Here is a 27699-nt window from a genome sequence, read left to right as displayed (position 1 = left end):
GGAGATGCTGATGTGGAGACAGATAAGCAGAAAGAGTGGACAGTATATTACACAGCCAGCATGAGAAGGTCGAGGCATTAAGGAGGAGGAAAGGGTGGAATGTGAAAGTGGTAGTGGGCATTTTAAACAAATGGAAAAGGAAGTGAAAGGAAATGAAAACCGGTAATAATTAGACGCGTGTGTTTATTTGGCTGTTGCGTTTCTCAGGAATGTAAATGTTAAGAAATCCCTCGGCTTGAGCGAAGCAATTATGATGATTGGTGATGTGTATTTATGATTTCAAAAGAATCCGTCTGATTAAGGAGAACATTAGGAAGTTAATCATCTATTGAAAACAAAGCAATAACATAAGGGACGGATGAGGAAAGCGTGTGCAGGAGACAGAAAAAACTAACAAATGGGTGAAATAATGGGATGGATGAGTGAATTTAGTGGAGCTTCAGCAGATGCTGATGAATGCCCCATCTGACTGCTGCTGACAGTACGTCTCCTGCCCTCTCTTCCTCCTCATGCTGTCCTCCTTTTTGTCTCTGAGTGAAAGAGCCCAACTAACCAACTGTTGCTGCGACTACAGCTGCTGCCACAATGGTGGTCATTAGGGGTCGTTACCATAGCAAGAAAGGTCTAGGGGGCAATCAGGGAAGAGTGTTCATTCACTGTGATCACTGACATAAAATCCTGTTGTTTCCTTCACATTCACACAGTGAAATGAGCACATTGATTGAAAATTAATGTGGATCTCTTGTTGATCCGTGTGTAGATGTAGAATTCATAAACGTGCATTAAAGTATTTTTTTATTGTTTTTAGCAGACCATTACTGAAACCCAAGTACTGTGAGGCAGCAGCTTTTTTTGCACATCCAATCATCGTTTATTTCTGCATGGGATCCACAATGCAAATTGCACTAAATACATAGATTCCCAGCAGGTCCAGCGATTCACACCTTTTTGGGATCAGCAGACAGTCGAACTGCTGTTTGCCCTCTCTAGTCACATCTTTAGCGCTCTTGTCGGGAGTAGGTCGAGATACTGAAGTGTCAAGTGTCAGTGCTGGAGGTCAGGCTGTGACTCAGACATCTGTGTGAAAAAACATCAAACTAAAAGCACTTCCTGTTAGTGCAAACTTTTTTTAAAGATTAATTGAAATTAAAATTCTCCAATTTAGGAAGGGGAGAAAAGATCAACATATAGTGGAATAAAAACTAAAGAACAAATTGAACAAGTGTTTGCTGACTCATTGAAAAGACTTAATAAAAAAATGTCAATTGATTAAAAAGTCAAAATTTTCCCTTTTTTTACTAGACTTAGACTTAGACTTGACTTTATTGATCCCTTGGGAAGACTCCCTCAGGAAATAAATGGCTATTTATTTCTAATGTAATAAATCTAACTTTTTATTAATATTCCCAGCAATATGAAGTGTTTCTAGCACGTTTTTTGTTTGTTAGCTTGGTTTTTTAAAATTATGCATAGAGCTCCTTGTAGTATACAGTGGTTGGTGCACTCTTGTAATCCAGAGCTATTTGGACCGAGAAACGAAACGAAACTCATAATGAGCCATGAAGAAAGATTTTTTTGCCCTTTTTGTTCAATAAAAACTAAGCTGGGTTTATTTTTACAAAATGGCAATTTCACATCTGACTCATTTTGACTGAGACAGATGTGAGTTGTGCTTCTGTACTCGATATTGTCTGTTTCCATTGTAGAAGCAGCCCATACAAAAAACAAAAAAACAAAAAACATAATGCATCGTTAGGTCTACAGGAGTACAGTTAGGATGGAGTTGCTGCCTCATTTATTAGAGGACAGAAATTGTCTGCTTGCTATAAACTCAAGAAATTCTAGTAATTCTGGTATTTTTACAGGATAAATAAACCTCAATTATGTTTAAAAACATAACTGAGAGGGAAATTGAAAATATAATGCAGGTTTTTCTCTGGTCAACACAGGTTCAAAGTTGTAGGTTCAGGCTCAATAAACCTCTAATATTTGGTTAAAATTGTCTTGCCACACAAAATGCTTGCAGTCATCAATAAGCTCTGGATATTTCAACACTCTTCTTAGCATTTGGTGAAGTTGGCATGGAAGCAACCTTTAAGTATAGTCCACAAATTTAAAACAGGATCAGGCTCAGGGATTTGGGAAGGCCATTCAGAAAGCTTAACGTAAGCCCTTTTTTTTTAATCCATTTAAAAACTGCTTTTGATTTGAATTTGAGATGATTTTTCTGCTGGATCTCTCTAAATGTTTGCCTACAAACCATGTGATCCAAATCATCATTCTCAGAAGAAAGTGAACCAGTTAGGATGTTAGGCTGCAACACAAACATTACCAGGACTCAAGTGTGCTATGGAAAAGCCAGTGTTTCATCAAAATTGAGAGAAATTGAGCCAAAATTAACTTCTCCTCAGTGGAAAGTTGCTGATTGATGGACAAACTAAAGGCCTTTTACAAAAAGGATAGTTTGACACCCAGATAAAAACTGAGCTATTTGGTTACAGTCACAAGATTTGTACTTGGCAGAGTCAAGGTAAAAGAAAAGTGTTGCAACTGGTTGGCATGCTAGTGCCAAAATCACACAGTGGAGTTGATTTGGTTTCTGTGGTGGAAAAACTGGGGGACAATCTTCTTGTTCATGTTTCCCTTCAAACCAACAGCTAAAAACCTGGAAAATAACTGGGCGATTCAACACAGCAGTGATCTGAACACACAAATGAAATGGATAAATCAGTGCTTTAAGGCTAACTCTTTGCTCGGAGGCCAAACATGAACAGTAGTCAAATGTTTAATCATAATTAGAAACTTTTCAGCGGCAAAAAAAGTGTTGCTGAGATAAACATTAATGTATGCGTCTGTCATGCAGTGACATTCGTGTCCATGACAGGATAGATGTTTGTCAACCTGTGATGCTCTTCTAATCATAAAATATTTACTATAAATTAATAAGCTTCTGCTGATGGTCTGTTTTATAGTGATACTACCGTCAGTCACAGTTGTCCATAGTAACAGGAATTTCAAATTAGAAATGAATCATGTTTGCATTTAAAAGCATAATTTTATTTTTTTTACATCAAAGCACATTAATGATTCAAAATAGTCGACTCAGTGTACATGTAATTTGACTGCACTGAGGTTTCGCCATCTCCTGAGATTGAATCAAAAGTTTTATTCTGTCAGAGACGGGGACAAGACAGAAAATGCAGTCGCATGAAAATGCGCATGAAAATGCGGTCGATTCGCAGACAAAAGGCAAGACCTTCAGAAAATTGCCTTGACACCCATCACAAGTACCATGGGAACCATCAATGTCTGCACCAAATTTCACAGCAATCCACGAAGGACTTGTTGAGTTGCTTTCGCGAATGTAAAAGCTCGGTCTGACTGCTGTTGTACTTGCCATCTGTATTAATCAGAAATCCCATTATTGACTGTTTTATGTAATTTCACAAAAAAAAAAAAAAAAATGTTTTCACAGCAAGCACATCTGTCAGCTGTGATGAACTATTTAAAGAAGCAAAGTATGCCAGAGCAAAGCCTCACTTATAGGGGACAAGAAGTAGAGCAGGAAGTAGAGCAAGAAAGTAGCACTCGCAGGGAAAAGCTAAACAAAATGAAGCCTCTCGCTGCTGCAAGCTTCAGTTTTTCAGCACCAATGACTGATTGGATATAAAGCCTTGCAGAAGTATTCATACCCCTTGAACCTTTTCACACAAAACGGTCTTTGAGGGCAGAGTGTAAAAAAAGATAAAAGATAAAAGGTCTGACAAACTAATTCATTTAGTTTCATCAACTTTACTCTGATGCCCAAAAAAACAAGTCAGTCAAGATAAGTGCCCATAGAAATCTAGTAAATATACAAACTCCAGGCATGTGAGGACATCAGGCATAACATCATGTGTGGAAGAAAACCTCCAGAAGACTGAAAATGAGCATCACCTTCTAACAGGACAATGAGCAAAGGGAATGCAAATCATTTGAACCGTGGTTTGTGTGAGCTTCTTATGGCAGAGCACATTTTGTGCTGGACTCTTCGTGATCATATGACCATCTTTGATCCAAAATATTTTCCATACTGATCTCACCAATAAGTCTTTGTGTGCGTTTGATTTCGTAGGCTCGTGTAATGTGAGAAGCTTCTAAAATATGCAGCTTATACTTGTCATCGATGCAAGGCTTTGTCAAAGGCCTTACCTGGCCATGACCCACAGACAGAGCTCTGACTGATTGACTTGGAGGCCTCTTGCTAAGAGTATTCTTCTGTTTCTGATTGTGAGGACAAAGGACAAAGGTGGAGTAAAAAGACTCCATTCCTCTATCATTGTGACTGCGCAGTGAGAATTCGACTTGGTCAAAAGGGGCGCCTGCTGTGATACTGAAAGTGTGAAAGAGTCGGCCTTCGCTTTGTATTGATCTCGCTTTGGGATCGTCTGAGTGGACTATTCTTTTTGTAAAAGTTAGAAACGAGACAGAAAAAGCTCTGCACCAGGGACGTAGGGTCTGAGAGTGTAGTTAGACATTATGACAAAGCAAAACAGCAGCACATTAACAGAAAGAGCCAGGTGACGGTGATCGGGATGAGCAGCGGGGAGGCCGTGCGGCTCATAGCGAAGCGCTCAGATCTGGCTCACGCTGGCTGCCTCAGCTGAAAGTGTGTCATGAGAAAGTTAGGATAATGCTTTCTTATGTTGCTTCAGTGCGCCGCTGCAGCATTCAGCACTTACTGTTACTGTCAGCACAAGTCATGCCCTCAAAAGCCAAAGTTAAGCGCGTAACGATGAAGAGCTCAGCTTATATACATGAGTAAACAAGGGTTGCTGGAAAATCAGACCCACCTTCGCCTATAATCACTGCCACTATGGAAATAAGTTTTTTTTTTCCTGTGCAGATGTATTCCTGAGGTCGGCAAAAGAAAAGCTCTGGGCAGACTGACAATAATAGCACCAGTATCACTCTGATGAAAGGCACTGATTACAATAAGTCTTGTTATGAGCAGCACTTACTAAAGGGGATGTATTATGCAAAATTGACTATTTCCTCGTTTCTGTACTTCCATTTGGGTCTCACTGTTTCCAGAAACAGTGCAAGTGCTTAAAAAAGAACAACCATCCATTTTTCTGGCACTAAGTTAATGTTGTTTGGAGTCTCAAATCTCAGGCTTGAAATCCTTAACAGGGCGGAGTCGCCGACAATGACTCACAGGTATTTCAGCCTGGTACAGTTTGACAACTGGCACATGTTCGTACCAGTTGTCAAACATACAGATACTTGCAAAACGACAAGGCTCTGTTGCAAAACGACAATCACAAAAATTAAACTGATTTCATGCTATGCAAAGATGAACATTAAGTTGTATGAATGGTCTTCCCAAGTCTTCAGCACTTCATCATCATTAAAAATATTTCAACTTCCCCTCTGCAAAGAAACCCAACAAGTGAAATGAGCTCAAGTTTCTTAAATATCCAACCAGAATTATGCCAGAAGCTTGCTAAATATGCTGTTTAAATTCAAAGGCCAACATGAGATTTACACAAATGATGTGTCAGAACTATGGTTTTTCCTTCATTTTTGATCACATTTTTGGTTTACAGTTTTTAATTGTTGCCTCAGGCATGTCAAAAGTTGCTACAATGCTTTTCAACGGCTTGTTCAGAGAATCTATTCGATCGTAGCAGTTTTCTTTTAAACGGCATCTCAACCTTCCTCAGGAGGGAATCTGTTTGAAATGTACAGACATTTGCCACAAAACATGTATTTTGTTTCCCACCACACCGGTCTGCAATATTAATGGGACAACATGAAACGGCTATTAGGTGTTTTTCTCCTAGGCATTAAAACAAGTAGATATGAAACCACTACTGGGGGAAAAAAAAAAAAAAAAGACATTCTGGACAAGTCACCACTGCAGAATTACAGACCAATCTCCAACCTTCAACTCATTAGCAAGGTTATTGAAAAAGCTGTTTCAGATACATTCTTACTGATGAAGAACTGCTTTGATATCTAAGTGTTATCACCTCATGGGTAATGAACAAATGAATAAAATACAAAGAGAAAGATCTTGAAAACATTTTTACTAAATTATAAAAATAATACTGCATACAGCCAAACTATGCCTCTATTATGTGATAATGATATGTAAAAGTCAAATTATGTAACAGGAAAAAAAGGCTTCTGCTTGACTGCTGCGTAACGTTGTTGTCTGGAGAATTACTGCCTCTGGAAGCATTTTTCTAATCTCATCTCTGGTTTTTAATTAGAATTCTTTATCTATAAAGATATGACAATTTGCTGTCTCCAACATTTAATTGATGTTACAAACAAATAAAGCTTTCGTCGAGACAAAAGGGAGTAATGACGACGGTGAGACATATCTCCAAACAACTATCTTGATGACCATCCTGTGGAAGGCAAATAACTTCGCTGGTCTGTACAATCAGATGAAACAACTTTCTATTTTCAAACACGAATTACCTCAGTCTGCGCTTTCACTTCAATTAGTTCTTCCATTTTGCTCACTTTGAAACACATTGCCTTTCAAACGTATTCCTCACCCTTGAACTTTTTTATGTTTTGTTACAAACACAAGCTTTGTCAACAGATTCTCCCACCTGAGCTTTGGATCTCAGCAGCTCCTCCAGGGTTACCATAGCTCTCTTTGGTGCTTTTGGGATTGAAGCTCACCTTATCCTTGACTTTCTATTCTGTGCATGGACAAATCTTGGCTTTTTTTAAAGCAGCGCCATAGTCCGTTCATTTTCGGATAACAGATTAAAGATTGCTTCACGAGATGTTCAAAGTCAGGGATATTTTTTTTGTAACCTAAACCCACTTTTTATATCCTCACAACTTTTTTCCTAATCTTTCTGTGCTGCTTCTTGACTTAATGAGGCTTTTTGTTCACTAATTTTCTCTAGCAAACCTCAAAGGCCTTCATGGAGCAGTTGGATTTATACTGAGAATAAATTATACACAGATGGACCCTGTTTCATCATTGGATGATGCAAAGACACTTTGTTGCCTTTGATGGTGTTTTGGGGTATCGAAGTAAAAGTGGTTAGACACAAATGCATGGCACACTTTTTTATTATTTATTTTTTTTTATTTTCAAAAACCTTTTAAACAATTTTTTCCCACTTCTCAATTATGCTTTGATTTGTGTTGGTCTATCACATAAAGTTGAATAAAAATACACATATGAACATACATGTTGTGGTTGTAAGGATACAAAGTGTGAAAAAAAACAGCATGTATACATTTACAAGTATCACAACTATATTTGGAATGATAGATGTGGTTGTTTTTGTTAATGCAGAGAGAAAACACTGTCATAATGCCTGGAGCTGATAACATCTCTTTCTTTTTCAGGACTTCCCACCAGTAAACCTGCTGCTCCATCACCTCAGCAAAAAACTCCTGGTCTGCTCTGAGAAGGTACGTTGGTCTTTCTTCCACCATTAGGAGACTGATGACCTGTGTTCATTTGGCACTGTGCTGAGCTGTACCAGATAAAGTGCTTCATTTTGTTGTTAAATGCATGGAAGCGTCCGAGCTACCGACGGCTCTGTTCACAAGCCACAGAAGCTAACGCCTTGCCTTGACCTTGTCTACTCTGAACAGCGATAAATCCTGAAGGCAGACGGGTTGAATGCGGCTGTCAAACACAAGACAAACAAAAAGTATGACTCTGTGGGAGGCACGGCTATCTGTCCTTTGTACAAGCTATGAAATCCCAGGGGCCTTGTGTTTTCTAAGGCCAAAAACTGACCAGAATAGAAATGTCGGCCTATGTTCAAGACGAACACTAAGTGTGAGACGAGCGTAGTAGGTTTAGTAGCGTTGTGTTGTCGCGGCTGAAGGAGCATGTTTTGTCATGCAGATGCATGCACAACGTTGGCCACAGGCAGAGAGAGATGATGGAACATGGTCGCAGCGCTCCGAGGGGGCTTCCCTGAGGTGTGACACGCAGCTCGTGATTTTCACACTGGATTAATTTCATAATAAGCACAAATCTCAGCTGAGATGCTATCTATAGGGGCAGGCTGTCACTCACAATGTGGAGGAAATACTTCATATGCAGCACGCCCACCAAAGATGTAGAGATGGGGACCAAAAAAATCCAAGAGATGGAAAAGATTGTGGCAACTGAAAATAAAGAGTCAAGTAGGTAAAGTTGCGTCTTTTGTTCGTTGAAAGTGAAGAAAGAAAACAAGATGTGTTACTGTGTGTATATATAACACTTTTAAATTTGCAGTGACAGTGATGGATCCTGCTTGGATTTTCTTTTCAAAGAAACAAATCAATATTCTTTTCACAGTGGTTGCATTAATGATTTTCTTTTTTTCTTCGTCTTTTTGCTTTTCTGAGATGCTTCTTGCGCACAGAAAACAACTATTCTTTCATCAAGCAAGTCTGAAAGCCAGGGTGAAATGTTGAAACGCTACTGTCTGTCATAACCTGGGTATATTTAAAAGTAACATTTAGAAATATAGCTTCGATGAACAGCTGAGCACGTGCTGTCGATCATCTAAGCTATCATGTACAGTGCATCTGATATCATGTACAGTGCATCTGAAAAGTATTCACAGCGCTTCACTTAATGAAATTAATTGAAAAGTATTCACATTTAAATTATTTATGATTTAGTATTTTAGTTTCCTCATCAAATGTAGCTTTTCACCTCTTGTCAACAAAACTGGAGAGGTCTTGTTGTGAAAGCCGATCTTACAGACTGTAACTGTCTTGCAGGCTGAATCAACACCATTAAAATGGTTATTTTACCAAACTTTCTACACCTTTTTCAAATAATATCAGTTTTCCTTCATTAGTATTTTTTTTAACAGCTATATATGATGGTCAAAATAATCCATTAGTTTCATCAGAATACAGGACATGTGTCCAAAGTGAAGGTCTTTGTCCCTGTGTGAGTTTGAAAACTGCATCTTTCCTATGTCTCGTTAGAAGTAGACTTAATCGTGCACTCTAATATTAATTTGTAGTCATGCATAATCTGTGTACAGGCCTGTAGTTTTGCACTAAGTGTGTGGAAAACAAGTCAAATGACTGAGGTATTATTCTGCAAAGATGAGGCAAGACTTTCATTTGCACTGTTAAACTCAGACTGGTTTACTGTGAACACAAACTTTAATGTCTTCAGCTTTCTTCCTTAGAGAAATACCTCTCCACTGTTATGGCCACTGGGAGTTTCCATATTGGTGCTGTTTATTAGATTTTAGTCTGTGTTTTTTCACACAGCTTGAAAGTTATTCAATACTTAATGTCAGGCAGACGTGATGTGCCAGTAGCTATGATCTCATCGACTTCAACCCAAAATCTCATTTCGTAGTGAGAATCATGGCTGGAAAGACTACTTTGAACCAACCGGGTGGTCATTTCTTTTCTCTTTTTTTTTTTTTTAATGCAGAGAACGTTGCATTTTGGGAATATTTGTGCCTTATGGCCTAAAGAAGTTCCTGGAAGCATGGATTTAAATGGGCTTGAAGCCAAATCTCTCTAAAAAAATATATAGTCTGGTTAGAGTTGTTGCTATCGAGTGCTATGCTGCCACAAAAAGTTAAAAGATTTAAATTGCATTCATCCATTATTTATTTACATTTATCAAAAGAAGAGGAATTTCTCATTTATACATAAACAAATTTGTTACAAACAATTGGCTAAAACCCATCTCTGCAGCAAACCTCAGAACCACAGGATTTTGTTGACGTATCATTGCACTGTCGTTCTGCATACGAGCTTACTGCTGTCATTTAGTGCACATGCCGCCTTCTGTGTGTTCTCTGTGTGTTGGTGTGTGCACTCTTTCTGCTGCCTGTAGGCATTGCACTAACATGGTTTAATCCTATGTGGGGCTTACTGGATACAAATCCCTTCTAAAGCTTTTAAAGCTTCTGCCTTTTCATTTGCCACTCTTTCCGGTGACTCTCATCTGTCCATCAGGCAGCTAAGGTGACTGCAGCATCACTCTCCATTTCACTTATGTGACACACAGTATTTTTTTCTACGCCATGTCAAGAAAATGTTTCTTTAACTTTAAAACAAAGACCTATTTGTCTGTGCTGGAGACCTATTTGCCTTGAGTTGTGATCTGGTCATGTGAGTCTATGTTGTGCCACATGTAGCAATTCAACATCCTGACTGTCCTCTACTGAAGACAGCACAACATTTTCTCATTTTTCTTTGGCATTGGACTTTCTAGTGAAGTATCTGGCAAATACAATTGATTAATTTTGTAAGATAAACAATATTTTCCTTTTCATAGCTACCAATATACTGGCTCATTTGATTGATTCAAATAAGATAATAAAAATGTATCAATTTGCTGCTATGTAAACCAATTGGCAGCAGCAAAACCAAGCAGCTCACTAAAACAGATTAAACTCAAATTAATAACAACACAACACAAAGTAGAAAGACATAAAAATAGTGGAGTAATATAAAATACCAAAACTTAAATTCTCAGCAACTAACTATCTAAAAAGCTTCAGACAGGAAGCTGTGCAGCAGTCTGGTGGTTCTGGTTTTGTGGTTGCACCGCAATTTGCCCAATGGAAGCCAATCACAATCGTTCTGAAGAGGGTGTGAGGAGTCTCTGATGATTTCCAGCTTCGAAATGGATCCTGATGGTCGGGGCACGGCAACGACACTTACGGCTTCCTCTCATTATCCTCTGCAGGGCCCTGTTTGTTGTTTTCCCTCCAGTCTGCAGAGTTTTGTGAAGAGGCGGGGAGGGAGTGATGCTTGTGTCGGTTCACTCAGAAAGTGTAGCCTCTGCTGAGTCAAGTGCTGCACTTAGACCAGCTGAGATCTTCAGAGTATGACGTGTCATCCACTGTCTTTACTACAAGGTCAGTGATGCCGGGAGTTTACATTTTTAGGTCATGAACTTAAGAGGTCACTGACCAGCTCCTTTCTTTTTTTCCCCTACACTAAACAATGTGATGTTTCTGCAGCAGGTTTCTACTTTCTTCCATTTACAGTGATTCATCATTTTCAGGGACGTAGCTCCACTCCTGTGGATTCATCTGCAAACTTAATAATCCAGGCTCTTCTCATGCGTGTGGATGCACAGTTGAGCATTTTTGATTTATTGCAAGTGGTTTCATTGTCAAAATAGATAACGTCGCATGCCCATTACTGGTGCAAGAAAAATAACTACTTTAATAAGATTATAGGAGTCCAGAAAAACATGCTGGGCATATTGAAGTCACAGTGCAGTACTGCTGTATTAGCTTCTTGAATGGGAGGAGTTATCCAAACAATCCCCTACACAGTAATAGGGAATTATGAATTATTATTGCATGTTGTGACAACAATCTTTAATTTGATAAAACCCAAACATTCCTAGATACAATTTTTTTTCCCCCAAGAATAGAATATTTCCTCTTGTCTTTCTTAGCTCAGTAAGTGAGATCTACATGAAGTGGGGACAATGAAAGTCAAACCTTGTGGACAAATATTTTATTGGCAAGCAGAATTAAAATGCATGACACGTGAAACATAATAGCCAACCAGATATTGCATCCAAGCAGACCTTTCCAACATTGTACCCATGAATATTATGATGATGAATGCAATTTAATTTATTGTACCCCTCTAATTTATAAATGTCTCGACTGGTTCTCCAAAGCCTCTCTGAAAAAGGACAAAAAAAAAAAATTAAATTGGTTTTAAAAATTACAAAATACTACTAAAAGCAAGGCTGGATTACACTGGCCAATAATAACACTTAAAAATCATTATTATTAATTATCAGATGGTATCAATCTACAATGACAGCAGAAAAAGAAAACATTCAGCAGTTCAGATATGCCCTTTTTGTCTCATCTACTCAACATGACATAGGTTAAGAGCAGATATTTAAATTATTTTATGTTCTCTTTTTCATTATTAAAATGTCTCAGAAGGTGAAGTCAGTGTTTCACTGACACTCTTTGATGTGGATGTCACTGAAGGAAGAGAAATCAGGTTTTTCTATTTTCAGCATCACTGGGATGTAAGAAGCAACTATTAAAAGAAACTATTTTCTCCCACATGTCGAGACAACTGGGTCTACTTCGTCAAGGAATTACACAATTAGACTGATAATTACAATTAGTTGTGAAAACCAAGCTAATTAGTAGTGCTAATGACAGTATGATTATTTGTTATTTTGAAATAAAATGTAGACAAATTCCTGATACAAGCATAATGAAACATCTGCAGGTGATGTATGTAATCAATCGCTGCATCCAGGGTCCTCGTCTGCAGATCCTTTTGTCCTGACTGATGTTCAAACCAAAACAGAAAGCTAAGACACCGAGGAACAACGTAAATACTAACGTGTCCACACAACAAAGTAAGAATACACCAAAACAAAATACCACAAACTGGTAAAGCAGCAAAAATGAAAAATGAACTCAAGTTCTGATAGACTTTGAAAATCCAGAAATGTAATGTTTTCTAGGTTTGGACTCCAAAGCCTAAACAGACTACACTTCCATTAGAAGGTTGATTCTCTCACTAATTTAAATAATCAAAATGACTAAAAAAGCTCATACTAGGTTATTGAACTTTGTGACCTGGATTTGGATGAGGCTCTTTGGTATTCTTTGTGAACATGTTTTCCTGAACTGTTTTTCCATCATAGTCAAGTAGTTGTGAAAGATAGAGTGTCATATTCCATAGACCACTTCTCTCCCCCCTGGTACACATTTGCTTAAGTCATCTTCCAGGAAACTGCTGAATTCTGCTCTCTTTGTAATAGATACACCTGTTCTGTTCCTGCAATTCTCTCAATGTCTCTTATTTTTCCCCCCCTTCAACTCAACAGCTCACTCCTCCTGCACTAGTATGCATAATTCAACAGGGAGCAGAGCTTTTGCTGCATGTAATGGTGGGAAGCTGAGCTGCATAGGGAAATTCTACAACATAACATCTGAGGGACGATGCCAGCAGGAGTCACAATCTGTCATTTTACTCCTTTCCTTTGCGTATCTCTTGCCGACATCTCACGTTTGCAAGCACCTCTTCATTTCCATGCTGAACTTTTCCTTTATCGTTCTCACTTTCACCTCTCCAGTGTGACGACTGCCCTTCTTTCACCCTTCTTTATATCGGGTGACTGCCCTCTGGTTGCCTGTCCGGTCTGTTTGGCCATCTGGTCTTCTGTCCTGAGCCTCGAGTCGATCTGCAGTATCTGTGCTCTCTGAATCCATTTGACAAGATTAATACAGTAGACCTCAAACCGATATAAGCGGCTCACTTCGATAGGGATCACAGGGAGGAGTATAGTTTAGTTCAGGCCTTGAGCTGAGAAGTTTGCTCAGTCGGAACAATGATGCATTTTGAAAAAGAAATTTTTCAACGTAAAAGACAGTGACATCCCAAGACATAAATGTTGAATCACTCAAATGTAATGGTCCTTAAAAACAGAACCATTTTATTTTGAGTCAGATAGAGAACAAGCCCCTAGGGGAGTTTCCCATGGGTTGCATCATAGCCATTTAAATTGTTGCTGTTGTTTTGAAACTAAAAGTTTCCCATCTTGCCTCTCAAACTAGGGAGCTGTTGGCTGGTTTAACAACTCGCAGTGTTGAGAGCTGTAAAACCAGTTGGTGAAACGGCATAGTTTTAATCATTTAACGTCTTTGAGTGTTTTATTTAAGTAAAAAAAAATGTAAACCCCAAAGAGACTCAGTTTTCCTGCCAGTATTCTCAGACCAAAACAGATTGTTCAGCTTTTAGTTGAGTCCTTCAGAATAACCTTCTTGGAGCACCAAAGAGTTGGGTATTTCATTACTTATTGAGTTTCCAGTTTAATTCTTGTAGCGCAAGTCCTGTTTTTGTTCTAACTCTCAGACATTCAGTCTGTGTTATTTACAGTAAACCTCAAACACTCATTGCCCTTGCAAGAGTTATAGTCATATTTCAAAGTCCCCAACATGTTTCTTCCAACTATAATTACCAATTATATTGTTGAGTGGTGTGATCACAGCTTTCAACCTCAAAGATCTGAAGCCCATCATCAAAGGTCAATGATGAAAAATACAAGTGGAGGCATTAAAAGCTCATCAGCAATAATTTTTGCTGTCATTTTTGTCCACATATAATTGAAGCTGGTCATTTTTGTTTCTTCAAAAAGATACTTCCTAGGTTGTTTTATGTTTTGAGAAATACTTATCTCATTTTCTATTAAATCAAACGTATTGGTTGAATAAGAATTTGTAAATCTAATATTAGAAGTTTCATAAATAATTTGGGATTTCTCTATATTGATTTTGTTATGTATTTAGGCCACTTTTTTTTTTTAGCAACAGGTAAGACACTTTACTTATTAGCCGTGGCATTTTGCCTAACTATGTTGTTTAATAATACATAAAACAGTACAATTTTCTGTTTGTTTTTATTTTATCCATTATCATCTTGTTTTGTAAGTGTGATTTTAAAAACGTTTGATCACGATTTAGATAAAACTGATCTTAAAGAGGAAGCCTTTGGATTTTGACACTAAAAGTTTGGTTTTTTTTAAATAGCTGAATACCACTAAGTGTGTTTGAATCATTTAATAATGAGGCACCTTTGGCTGTAAACTCTTCTATTCAGCATGGACAGTGTAATAAACCCAGTCATTTCCACCAAGGAAATGTTGTGTTCATAAAGCCAATTATATTCTTCACAAAACCAAAAACATCAAATTGTATTTGCCTCCTGTGGTTGTTTACCATTTTACAGATGTCCAGTGGCTAATTAAACTGCTGGCTTATTAAACAACTTTCTTAATAATAATAATTTAAGTAAGTATATACAAAAACAGCCGATGCATAAATTAATTTGTTTTTCACCCACGACAGCTCTTGTTCTGACAAGAGCTAATTGCAGCTCGAATCTGAGCAGAATTTATTTTATGATTTATTCTGTGTCCTTGCTGAGGCAGAGATGATCTGTTTCCTGTGAGTGAAAGAGTTCACGTCAAGTTAACGGCAGTCATCCAGTTATTATGTAATTATCAGGCAGGAGTTGCTTGAGCTATGAAAAATAGTCTAATTTCCCTCTTCTAAAGCACCTAATAAGGAAGACAAATGATTTGGGGTTATTAAAGGAGCATCATTATATATTTTTGAGGCACACCAAGTCAATTTATAGCACAGTCAAGTAATTGTTACCTTCCAACAATGGTATTTGCATCAAAAATAAAAGAAATATGACTTCCATTTGAGGCCTTGAAATTGGCCTCTTTCTCTTTGAGAAATTCCTACTTCCTGCTTCATCACAACAACACTTCTCCATGAAGCCATTTGCATCCCGTCTTAGGAGCGTTGGACTAAGAACTAGTCTGGACTTGATAAAGTGCTACAGACCATTTACTATATGTGAAGTGATATCAAGGTAACTCAGAAAACCAGAGCTGAACTGCTGTGTTCATCCTGAGTTGCTATTTGGTTAGCGATCTATTTATCAATGTCTCCAGCATTGATAAAGTCGATGGTTGTTATTGGACATATAAGTTACTTTCCTTCTATATCTGATGTTACCTTCCAAGAAAGTAATCTCAGCACGCGATCATTTTTTCTTAGTACTTAGCAACACTTTTTGCCATGTTGACCTATTCATGTTTAAATGAACTCCACTGTCATGTTACATTAGGCTAGACATGGCTTTGTATTGGTGTCAGTTTTTAGAAAGCTTTTAAAAATACCACTTGCCCCTCAAATAAAGTAGGACATGAAAAGTGACCCAGTAGTGTCACTATGCAGTCCTGATTTCCAACAGAGCAACATTTCATTATCCTCCTGGTGCCTCCTCATGTGTTCGCACTTGTCTCAAAACTGTATGTCAAGCAGTTCTTGTCCTTTTTTTTCTTTTCTTTTTTTTAATTGTTCTTCCTAGAAGAGAATAATAATAATAAACATTTGGGAGACGTCATGCACTGGTAATCCTTCAGAGCGAATAATGGGTTCAGATTAAGCCCCCGCAGCTGCCATGCAAGGCTAACTTTAGCTTTATCAGCATGTCACTTCTGAAGAGCTTTTTAAATAAAGAATCTTATCAAAAAAGTGCGTAGCTAATACATTTCATCACTTTGCATCAGATTGCTTCACATTAATGCTGGATATGAAGAAGCTCTTCCACTACTGTAATCAACAAGCACATTTTCTAAGAGTCCTGCGTGTATCAGCCCTTCTTTCTGAGGCTGTTTTTATTGCAATAAGGCTAATGGACTTAAAAGGTAAATGGATCCTGGAAGGGCTGGGGGGAGACGGAATTAAGGCCACATCAACTGGGGGCAGCTAAAGCTTTTGCATCACCAACACGTCACTTGAGGTTGTCGGCATGTCAAGCAATGTGAAAAGCTTTTGAAAAACGCTCCTGACCACGCTACCCTGCTTAGAGTTTCTCTGTTTCTCATCATGTCAAAATCACTTCCTCGTCAAGAAAATGATGCTGGCCAATTTATCAAACTAACAGCGCCGCATCACAGTCCTCTGTCTTCTCTTTTTACACTTTCTAAAATCATCTAAATGTCCATCCCTGTAGGACTTCATCACGTTTTCTCCTTCTCAGCCTCCAAACTGAACCCGTCGCATCCCTCCCAGTAACGCGCAGCACTCGCTGTGGGCCCGTCAGAATGGCAAGTTTGAGCCTTTCCGGAACTGCAACATGTGACTGCGTCTGGTTTAGGGGTTTAAAACCACATGCTCTCTGCTCCAAATCTGGCTTTAGATAGTTGGACGGATGGAAAGTTTTAATACGATGGCAAATGATGGAAGGATGACGCATGTAAAAAAAAAAGGGAGCTAAAGTGAATGAGCGTGGCAAATTTTTGTTTGTTTTCTTTGTATTTTTCTAAGCCACAGTTGACCATGACCTTCTGTGGTCTGTTGCATAGGACTAAAGAAGCACATCTGGTGTTTTTATGTGTGTGTACGTTCTTTTTGTTTTGTTTGTTTGTTTTGTGTCTTTTTTTTATTTTTGGGTTTGTGTGTGAGTTAAGCATCCCATCTGGCCATACACACACACACACACACACACGCACGCACGCACGCACGCACGCACGCACGCACGCACACACACACACACACACACACACACACACACACACACGCACGCACGCACACGCACACACACACACACACACACACACACACACACACACACAAAAAGAGGCTGAGGCCTGAAGCAGACTGCGAGAAGATGGTGTTGCTCATGTTTTTGAAGATGCTCACATCTGTTTAAGACCAAAGAAAATAAACAACAGCCCAAATGCAAATACGTCACATTTTCGGAGCTTTTCAGAGAGGGACTCGTCTGCATTTTGGCTTTGCATGTCCTCGCGTATCAGTCCTAAAATGTTATATCTTGCACAGCTGGATGCATCACTTTGGCCTGAAGCAGGCGGCTAACCCTGAGGAAAAGAACAGCAAAAAATAGCATTCAAACACAAAAACACAGACATGTGTGCTCTGTTTGGGCTATAGGCTGGAAACACAGCTCCTGATTAATAAATGCTCCCGCTCCTTTCCCCTGTGTGCCCTCCTCATATGAAATGTTAGAATGTTAAACACTTCTTTTCTTGTCAAAGTCAAAGTTTACTTGTATAGCACATTTACAGCAGCCTGAGCTGACGGTTGCGTGTTGCCTTGTAAAGTCGATGTCCCCACGTTGCCGTAAGCGTTAAGGCCTTTAGCCCATGTTGATGAACATCCGTCTCTGTCGCAGGAGCAGGGAAAAGTCTGTGCACAGTCATTCGTCTTCCTGGTGAATGACGTCACTGAGAAGGTTTAAAGTAATCGAGGGGATAAAGATGGGCGGTTTAGATGCTTTTAAATGTTACGACTGTCTTATTTAATTAATCTGATTATGTGTGATTAAGAACACGCAGGATTTTTGTCTCTATATCTCCACTTTTTTTCTTGGTATGGCTTTGTGTTTGCTAATAGATGTGGCATTAAGCATCTTCATGAATATTTCAATTTCCTAAAGCTATGGAGAAAATCCATACGCACAGAGATTTTACTCCCAAGTTCCATCAGTTTTACCACAGATTGGGGGGAAACATACACTGTGCACGATACCCACGCATTATACAAGTCGTGATGCTCTCCATTATGAATTCATTTTCTTCCGATTTTGAAGGAAAGTCTAAAATGTTATAAATCAGCTAATGTTGGTTTGTTTTGATTTGCTTCTGAAAAATGACAGTTCTGGATTTCTCTGCAGACTGAATTGACTTCTTGTTGGAAGAGTAAATGTGTCATGGTGAGGTGTCTGTGAAAGTGAACCCAAATGCAGAAGGGCTGAGAAGTTGATGGTAGACTTATAAATAGGTTTTTTGTTTTTAAAAAACAGGTTGTTGAAATCAATTTTCTACTCCAGATAGGACTAAAAAATGGATGTGAAGTGTTTCCATATTTGAGATTTAAAGACTGACGGTGTCAATTTGCAAGGAGCTCTCCTTTACTCCATATCAGCCTGTGTGCAGTATATTTATCCTGGTAATGCTTAAGGATTGTAGGAGCTACTTGTTCTCCTCTCCCGATTTTCACAACCTTCTCAAAAAAAGTGGAGGGGGGCATGCAATTTTTTTATGCCAGCTCAGAGGAATCAAGCTAAGTGCTCACACCAAGAAGTACAGTGTGTTTCTTTTGCGACAGTTGGACTCTGATCTCTTTGCTTACATTTTTTTTTGTTTGTTTTTGCTGCTATTTCACTGAATGACCGCCATCAGTGATGACTTTGGACCTTCCCAATATAGGTGCCAAGACAAGACAGTCTCCCTGCCCCCAGCAGAGGCACACTGTGTACTTGGCACAGGAAGCGGCGCTATCGCATTTTGTGTCACAGCCGCACAGTTATATTAAATGTGCGAGGAGACCGAGCAGTCTGGGAAATATGAGTCAGGCTTTGGTTTTGAAAACTCTGCAAGAAAAAAAAAAATCATCTCATCCTTGTTGAGCAGGAGCTTCAGACAATATTTCTCTCATTTTATCTGCTGCGGTAAAAATAGAAAGGAAGAATAAGATGTCAAAATATGCTGCTGAGCTTACCTACGCCTCCTTGTTGGTTAAGTCTTGCCCTCAGCTGATGCAGAAAGACGTCCCAGCCATACAAAATGTGTTTCTTGATGTTTCATTTAGGGTTTATTTTTATCCTCCTCCATTTCTTCTCTTTTTCCTTCCATGCTAATCCATTATTCTTCATATCCTGAGAGCAGTTTATCTGAGGCCACAAAGTTGCTGCAAAAATTGCAAAAATAAACTAAAATGGATAAGTGAATTTAGGCCAGCCTACTTTGGCAAAAAGTTGCAGAGCCGCTGTTCTATTCAAGCAATGACTAAGTTAAATCTATCAAAAATATATTTATTAAAATGATTTACAAAAACGGTCTATGCTTAAATTTTGTACACTAGTTCTGAATTTCTTCTGTTGGAGACAAGAAGATCCACCGATCTTCTTATTGAGATTTATTGACCTATCCTTCTCTAAAAATACTGACAATTATTTAAGCTTGGTATATTTTCTTTTTAAACGTGTCAGCTGTGGGCAGAAAATTTGTACATTTGTTACATAGAAGTTGTTGGAATAAAGTCGGTAGATCAAGTTGTCAAATGAATATATTCCACGCTTGTCACACATCTCCCACGTGTTTCTTTCATGCAAAACTAAGTTAATTAGTCAAGCATCACATGTAATACTCATGTGTATTTCGATCCCCACCTCAGCCAGGCTGGCGGATTTTTTTATTTATTTATTTTTCTTTTAGTTGTATTCGTAGAATCAGCACCACTTTTCCGTAAGCTTATCTGAGTTCTCATTAAATCGGCCAAAACACGGATCTCAAATAGAATGTTCAACTCTCGGTTTATATAAGGATCCCCTAAAGTCATCTCTGCTTTATAGAATAAACTCAGACTCGTACTGTGAGGTACATTCCCATTTAAGAAATACAGCAGAAGCAAATCAGGTTCGCTTAATCTGAAGTCAGTCGGCACGGCGGACTGGGAGCTTCCCCTCTTCCTCTGAAAGCAGCTGTGGTAAAGACGTAAGCTTCTCAATTAGCTTGAGATTGGTTTGAGTGAGTCAGGCTCATGTAATAATGTCAAAGTGGTTAAGCCCCCGGGCATCTTTAAAGAGCTTTCAGTTGCCACACAGCGAAGAGGGAGGAGGGGAAGAGGGAGGAGCGGGAGAGGATTGAAGGAAGCAGAGAGTGACAGAGACCTTTTTTCAGAACAACTAGTAGATGGAGAGGGCGGGGGGGGGGGAAGCTATCTTATTAGGTTAAAGTGACACACAGTGGCAATTTAGTATGTGCAAATAGTGAGGACAGAAAAAAAAAAGGAGGAAGTGAGTGATCTCACACCAGCAAACACACAGCTCAGAGTCAGAGATGAGTAAGCTTTATTTTCATGGATTTACCGATGCCTGAATGCCTCTAAAGCCCTCGGTGAAAATACGGTGATATTTCCAGCTCTTCAAAGGAATTTGCCTTCTGCTTCTGGGTTACATTAGAGAGAGTTGCGTTGTTATGTGGGGACGGTAAGAAAGGAAGCTGACATGTTCAGCGGAGAGGTTTACTTCTAAAGCTTCTGGTGCATTTTGGTGAGATGAAGAAGATAAAGATTATGTATCTAGCTTCAAATCTACAACATACATTACGCTTTTGTTCTGTGTTGTTGTGGTAATTTTAATTAATACATTTTGCCCCTGCAACTTCAGATTATTATAGCAATACGACAGATTTGTTTTTGTCAAGGCATAAAATTAAACTGTTCTAACATGGAGACTTTTTGCCCTGCAGATTTGGTGTGCATTATGTAAATCAGTGCTCGTAGTGTTAAGTCTTATCAAGCTGATGGCTTTTTTTCAGCCAGGGTAATTGCACATCTCCCACCTGTGAATTCTCAGGATTAGCCAGACTCACGTGAGATGTGCACATTCATGTGTAATAGGTGTGTAATAATCAGCCATCAAGGTCAAGAGAGCACGAGGGAGAAAGACGGCACCCCATCCTCGTCTTGTTTTCTCCTTGAATCAGTTAAATTTAATTGCAGAACATTTCTTCTGACAAATATAATAATCAGTGAATCTATTACTGTCGTCCCGCGGCTGATTTCCAGCTGATTTGCGCAAATCGGCCACAGATCAATCTGGACACAGTCGCCTTGAACACAGTCCAGGGCGACTGTGTTCAGATTTATCTGTGGCCTCTCCACTGGATACTCTACATTAATCAGTAGCAGTAAGTCATGCTTTCTTTGTCATGGCTGGACAATTAAGACCACAGGATCTGCATCCACAATCTTGTGATGAGCAGCAAGATTCTCTAACGATTTTTCCGCTTTAAAGTTAAAGCTTTAAATACATCTACTCAGACCAAAAATCATTAACACATTTTGTTTCTGTTTATCTCTGTCAAGCATCAACCACACCATTTTCAGTAGTTTTTTGGGAAAAGCTTTACCAAAACATGAAGGGCAGGAACTATAAGTCTGACACAAAGCCAAAGTGTGCATTCACCAACGGAGATGTCTGTTTTGTATTTAAAGTGACAAGAGGCTCTAAAACAGATCATTGACAGGAACTCAAAATAGGCAGAACTGGACCACTTAAAATCTTATCTGAGAACGAGTTTGTGCAAAAAATCTAATGGACATTTTTTACGGCCCACAGAGCTCTCTTAACTTGTTCAAGAAAGCATAATAGGTCATCTTTAGGCAATGATAAGGAACACAATTTGTTCATTTGTGATCAAAGCACAAAAACAAATAATAAAACTCAAAGACCCCTGGATCACATCAGTTTGACTTCTGTAATTCACAAAGATAAAATTTATTGTATAGTGGATGTGTATCAATCAATAAAATTTAAATTTAATCAAGTATGATTAACATGGGCTGCACTTTGGATTTGTTGTAGCTGTTTTTAGATCAGAACTGAAGAGGCCGTTTGGATGAGAAGCTAAATATCTCTAAACAAAAGAAAAAGTCCAGGCACTTTCAGCTCAGGAAATTAGATTGCCATATCCTGAATGAAAGAATTTTAATCAGCCTGTTTCCTTGAAGTGTTTTAGAATATCTTACTGGTGTGATTACACTATCATTTTAGCTCATTATCTTTTGAATTGCATTGTGATTTTCGCTTCAATTGAAAATAGCACATTCTTCCCTCTTATTTTTGAGTAGGTAACAACGGCCTTCTTTTATTTCAAATGATAACCATATAACTTGTGATTACAGGCATGCCGAATGCACTTTGTTCACTTACATTAAAAACCATCACTTTGTTGTAAATCACTTCTGGACCTGTTTTCAGCCTCAAAAAGGTTGTTTTTTTAACTGGTTTGTTTTGATGACTGGGTGCATTTTGTTTGTGCACCCTGCTCATGGCAGGACAACAGTCAAACTAGCCCCTGGGCATGCTTCATGCTTCATGCAAATGTCCTGGCTGGTAATGTTGACAAGGGTGAGAAGAAACTGTCAGCAAAAGCATTTGAAGCAGCTTTTGTGTGTTACTTTGTTCCCACTTTAATAACACAAAAGCTGCAGGAGTATGAAAACCCAGAGCATTGTTAGGTTTATCAAACGATCAGTTTTTCTGTTGTTACGCCATGACGTGAAATCGACCTGGAGAAAATTAGATGCTCATGGCAGGACCACAGTTGTGTCTGCTGTGCATCATTTGCTGCTTTGGTCAGGTCCAGTGGGACGATGTCACAGAAGCTGAAATGAAGATCGGGGACACTTTTTGAATCAACCAAGAGTCTGAAGACAGAGAAACAATCATTTCTAGAGCCCAAGTTATGGTTCGTCCTGTTTTCTGTCACCTCAACTTTTTGCCACCTGACTTTTGGTGTTATGCGTTTTAAAATGAGCTTCTAAATTTTTAAGATAGTTTTTAGTTCCTACAAAAAATCACTGCGTCTTAGATTTCATATATCAACAGAGAATGGTGGGTGCATTACCTGGGCAAAAGTCTCCACACTTGGGAAATTTCTTTCACAGCAGCAGGGGCGCTGGGCAGCTCAGTTGGCAGGGTGCAAATTATGCTTTGATTGTCACATTTGACCCTTCAATATTCAGATTTTGAGAAATGAAGATACATTCAAAAATTATTTTAGGGCCTATAGAGTATCTAGGCAGCTATAAATAAAGGCTAAGCTGTACCAGTGGCTCTTAACTGTGTCTAAAATGAAAAAGAGAGGACTAAAACTATTTCTTTTAAGTTTTTAATGAATGGGAGATGTATAAATAAATTGAATTAACAAAGGTTTTACAGACAAAATTAATGAACACTCCATATTTTATCAAACAAGTTTATAGTTTTGAAATGAAGATGATCCAAGTAAGTTCACTATCTACAAAAGGAGTGAAAAGGCGCCACGACAGTATCAAAAACCAGAAGGCAGTTTTGACCTCATTTTGTTTCTTGTGGGACCAACAGGAAACAAGACTCGGCTGTTTAAGCAGAGTTTGTCACAACCAGAGTGTGACAAAAATAGAAGAAAACAGTTTTTCTTCCAACGAGGTTGTTTCCTAACCATAAAAAATGCAATAAAAAATATATAGCATAATAAATATAAATTTTGTCCTGGAGCATGAATGCTTTTAAAGGCTGTGACGAGTTTCAGAAATAAAATCCATTGTTTTACTTCTAAGTTTTGACAATTTAAACTTTAAAATAAAAGTTTTGTGATAATTTAAAACCCCTCCAGTGTTTGTCCTGAACAAATGATGCTCAAACAGCACTGAAGTAGAAAACTCCAGCTGACATTTGACGACTTGCAGAAATTATTACAGCTAATTTAGTCAACCTCAGTAGACTAATTTCGTATAAAACTACTGATTCCCATTTTAATGAGAGTAAACCCTAAAGTACAATATCTGCTCAAATAATTGCATTTCTCAAATTCGTTCAACTTTAGGCTGCAAGTGTTAATGTCTGCTTTACTGCTGCTTCAGTTTACTCGTGAGTCCAAATCTGCAGCATGGCATCAAAGTCACTCACTGCAAAATTGTAGATCAAAGTCTTGTTGAGCTTCACAAGCTGCCTCAGCTTCAAATGAAATCTCAGGCATTGCAAGCACAACTGACACAAGCAAGCTGTGTGCATCATGGGAAGGCAACAAATTTTTGCACGTCAACCCATAAAACATTTTTTTTTTTTGTGGCTGTATTTATCATGAAATTGCATGTTACACAAACAGTCGGTTCCAACAACACCAGAGAGAGCCTGCACAGCCAGGTGTGATACGACATGCCCGCCATGTCACAGACACAGTGAATTGATTGAAAGGAAATTTAAAGGTTACATCAGAGCGCCGCAGAGATTTCTGCACATTGGTATGCAGCCCGAGTTATTTCATTTTTCATCCGGGACGAAGGCTCTTGATCACTAATCACTGCACAGTTACTGAAGTAAGAAAATCAAAAGATAACACCAAATGCACTGACTTTCCACTGATCAATTTCCAGAAATGTTGGGATTCAAAACATATTTCAGTGCCTTGCATAATATTCATGCCACTTATTTTATTTTATTTTTTACATTTTGTCATAATTAGCAACTTTAATGTGTCTTATTTATATTTTTGTGACCAACTAACACAATCCATTATTTTTACCTTTGACCAACGCAGTCAAACTGAGCATTTTCACACCAGTTGCAATGACTGAACAAGTTAAAGTTGGGTTGTTTTTACATGTTTGACCATCTTTGTAAAGCAGTGGTGTATTGACATGTGCTGTACTGGTGCAAAGTTATCACATAAAAGCGTAATTCAGTCTTAAGTAAATTTGACAATTTTTTTCCTGTATCGGATGGTTATTGAGCGATATCTGTATCAGTATCAGAAGTGAAAAAAGTGGATCTGACTCCCTAATTAAGATGTTTTTTTTATTATTTCTATTTATTGTATTTATATCTTTGGTAGCATTCAGTTTTACTGAGCAGTTTGGTCTGCTAACAAAATGGTCTTCTGTTCTGACATAAATAAAATGATGGGTTTTTTTGTTTTGTTTTGTTCCAGTATGAGCAAATCAAATATTCTTGAAGGAACGGCTGCACAGTGATATACAGAAAATGAGATTACTGCTGATCCACAGCAGGAACTTTCGCTATGGCTCACAGATTGTCCAGATTTGTCAAAAGAAAAAACAAAACAGTGGAGTTCACATCTTATGAAAATAGTCTTTGGCTGCGCAGTATAAGCTTGCATGGCCAATCGTCCCTCTTTCTTCACCTCTAGAAGTGTGCAGAAGCTGCTTATGTTTTGGCACTTTCTCTGAAAATAGCACGATAGATATAACGGGATTGTGTTTTTGTTTTTTGTTTTCATTTCTTAGATTGTGGATCGCATAGAAGAGGGAACTTCCAAAAGAAGAAAGAAAAAGTTTATTCCAATTATTTGCTTTCATTTCCAGGTCAAACTAGGATATAATTAGGACTCTGATACATCCTGTCTTTGGGGATTTCAAGCTCACAGAAGCTTAAATTAACTGCATGTCAGTGAGTCACCCATCAGGCTTCCAATATGTCATGAAGATGTCTGGCATTTGATCATCTTTAAAATGCTTTACATTCAAGGCTGTTTGTGGGGGAACAAAAAGATGAAAAAAGCAGTTTTCATACAGCAGGTGAATTTATTGCCACTGTCCAGCATAAAATTGTATGAGACTTAAATGAAAGCATATAAACATGCACCCTGACCTTTCGCTGTCACGCTGGTTTAACAGGCCATTGTTCCAGCTCAGTAAACGCGGCACTCTGCCCTCATTCTGAGTGGTCGTTCTTTATCCTTGAATATCCCATGGGTTTTTACAGTAGCCCATTCTGTTCTTGTCCTACTTTTCAACGTGCCACTCCTCCCTCCTTGTTTGTCTGTTAAACGCGACGTGCTTGCTGCCCTTTCGCCGACCTCTCTGAGGTATCAGACGGCAGAGGAAGCAGAGTACCTAGGTCTGTATGCATCTGTCTTCTTTGGCTCTGGGAAATTCAATTGGCTCCTCTCGCGCAAAGACTCCTGACTGACACCGACGCACCTTTCGTTTCCCATAAATCTGAGCTGTCTGGTCCAGTGCTTCAAGCATGTCATTTGTTTCACTTAGGGCGCTGTCGCCTGGCCCTCTCTCCTGCCTCTCTCCCCCCATTCTCTGCTCTTAAACAGCTTGTAACTCATAAAGGAGCCCATGACGCAATGTCCAAGTCTAACAATACAGCAAGGGGGAAGGGAGGGAAGCAGGTTCGACCTTTTTCCTCCGGCAGGCCTTCGAAACTGATAAACAAGGTGTTGAATTACATATCGCTGCCACATGATGCCAGGATGTTGGCGTTATCTCCAGCCATATTTCAGGCAACATTATTGCCTAATTCAATTTATCAAATCATCGGTGATGCTATGGGCATTCAATGGGTCATAAATGAATGGACCTGATTCGGTTACACATGCAAATCTATGTCTCCCAATGGAGCTTTAAAATTGTCTACTGAGCTTCACCCTGCAATAAAGTCAGTGAAGAGAGCTTAATAAAAGTAATTGCAGTTTAATGGATGCTACCTGCCAAATTAAGAGGAAACCGGGGTTTCATATTGCGCAGTTATTTTCCCTGAGACCTCTCCCCACTCTCTCTGGCTATATTTATTTAGTGAGGCCCCCTCCAGACATGAGAAATAATCTTGTTACGAGCAAGAACACACTTTCACACACAGTGGTCGGCCTCATGTGATCGCTTGTAAACCTGTGGCTTACTTGCTTTTATCCATGATAATACCGAGCAGGCTTGCTGAGTAAGAGAATGCTTTGGTGTTCCTGTAACGGCTTTGCTGATGAATTTGCCTTGCTTGTTTTACACGGCTTGGCTGGAGGTCTAACCAGGAACTGCGCTGCTGAAGGCACTGAGAAAAGCTGAGATTGCGAGACTGCACCTTTCACAAGCCTATCTCTCTGCTTGTTGAGGTTTTAAGTGGGGAGACAGGATTCACTGCCAGTCTTACCTCGGACACAATAGAAAGCTTTTAAGAATAATGCTGTCCATTTGAATAATTGTTCTAAGTTAGCTGACTTACAGTGCCTTGCCAATGTAGTCATACCCCTTGAACATTTTCATAAGTAATTGTGATTTGAAAAGAAAAATAATGATTTGTTTAAATGTTTTTCATTTTTTTACAAATAGAAATCTGACAAGTGTGCAGTGTGTTTAAATTCAGCCTCTTTTAGCCCAATATTCCAGAAAGAACACCAATATTAAACCCAACACTGCACACCACTTTACCAATCTTACAGTGAAACATGGTGGTGGTAGCATCGTCCTGTTGGAAGAACAGGGAAGCCTATCCCACCTGATGGGATGATGGATGGAGCTAAATAAAGAGTAACACTGCAGACGACTTGAGGCTGGAGCAAAGACTCACATTCCAGCATTTCAGATAACATAGTTGAACATGCAGTGAACATTCAAGAAAAACTATTTCTGCTGAGACGAGACCAGACTTAAATGCTACATACTGCAGAATGATAAACGACAATCATAGATCTGTTAAGACAATTCTAGAAGAGACCATGTGAAAGACTGAAGACTGAGGCTGCGATGTCTTATTTATGTGTGAAGATAACCCAGTCAGAGTCCAGATGTAATTTCAAAAGCGGTGTTCACAGATGCTGTCTGACTGAGTTACTATGCAAAGGATGAGCAGAAATTTCTGTTTTGATAT

The 27699-nt window shown here is 38.8% G+C and overlaps 1 protein-coding gene across 5 annotated transcripts in view; it reads left to right on the top strand.

Moving 5' to 3' along the window:
* The window catches only part of dlgap4b (discs, large (Drosophila) homolog-associated protein 4b), a 99418-nt gene that overhangs the window by 28410 nt on the left and 43309 nt on the right, over nt 1–27699 (top strand). For all 5 annotated transcript variants that reach the window (XM_055026465.1, XM_055026452.1, XM_055026457.1 and 2 more), the window contains exon 2: nt 7366–7431. The gene's annotated coding sequence lies outside the window, so the exon portion shown is untranslated. The remainder of the gene's footprint in view (nt 1–7365; nt 7432–27699) is intronic.

Source organism: Poeciliopsis prolifica, unplaced genomic scaffold (genome assembly GCF_027474105.1).
Source record: "Poeciliopsis prolifica strain line A6 unplaced genomic scaffold, Auburn_PproV2 SCAFFOLD003, whole genome shotgun sequence".
NCBI classification, from domain to species: Eukaryota; Metazoa; Chordata; class Actinopteri; order Cyprinodontiformes; family Poeciliidae; genus Poeciliopsis; species Poeciliopsis prolifica.
This window is presented reverse-complemented; position numbering and strand designations above follow the sequence as displayed.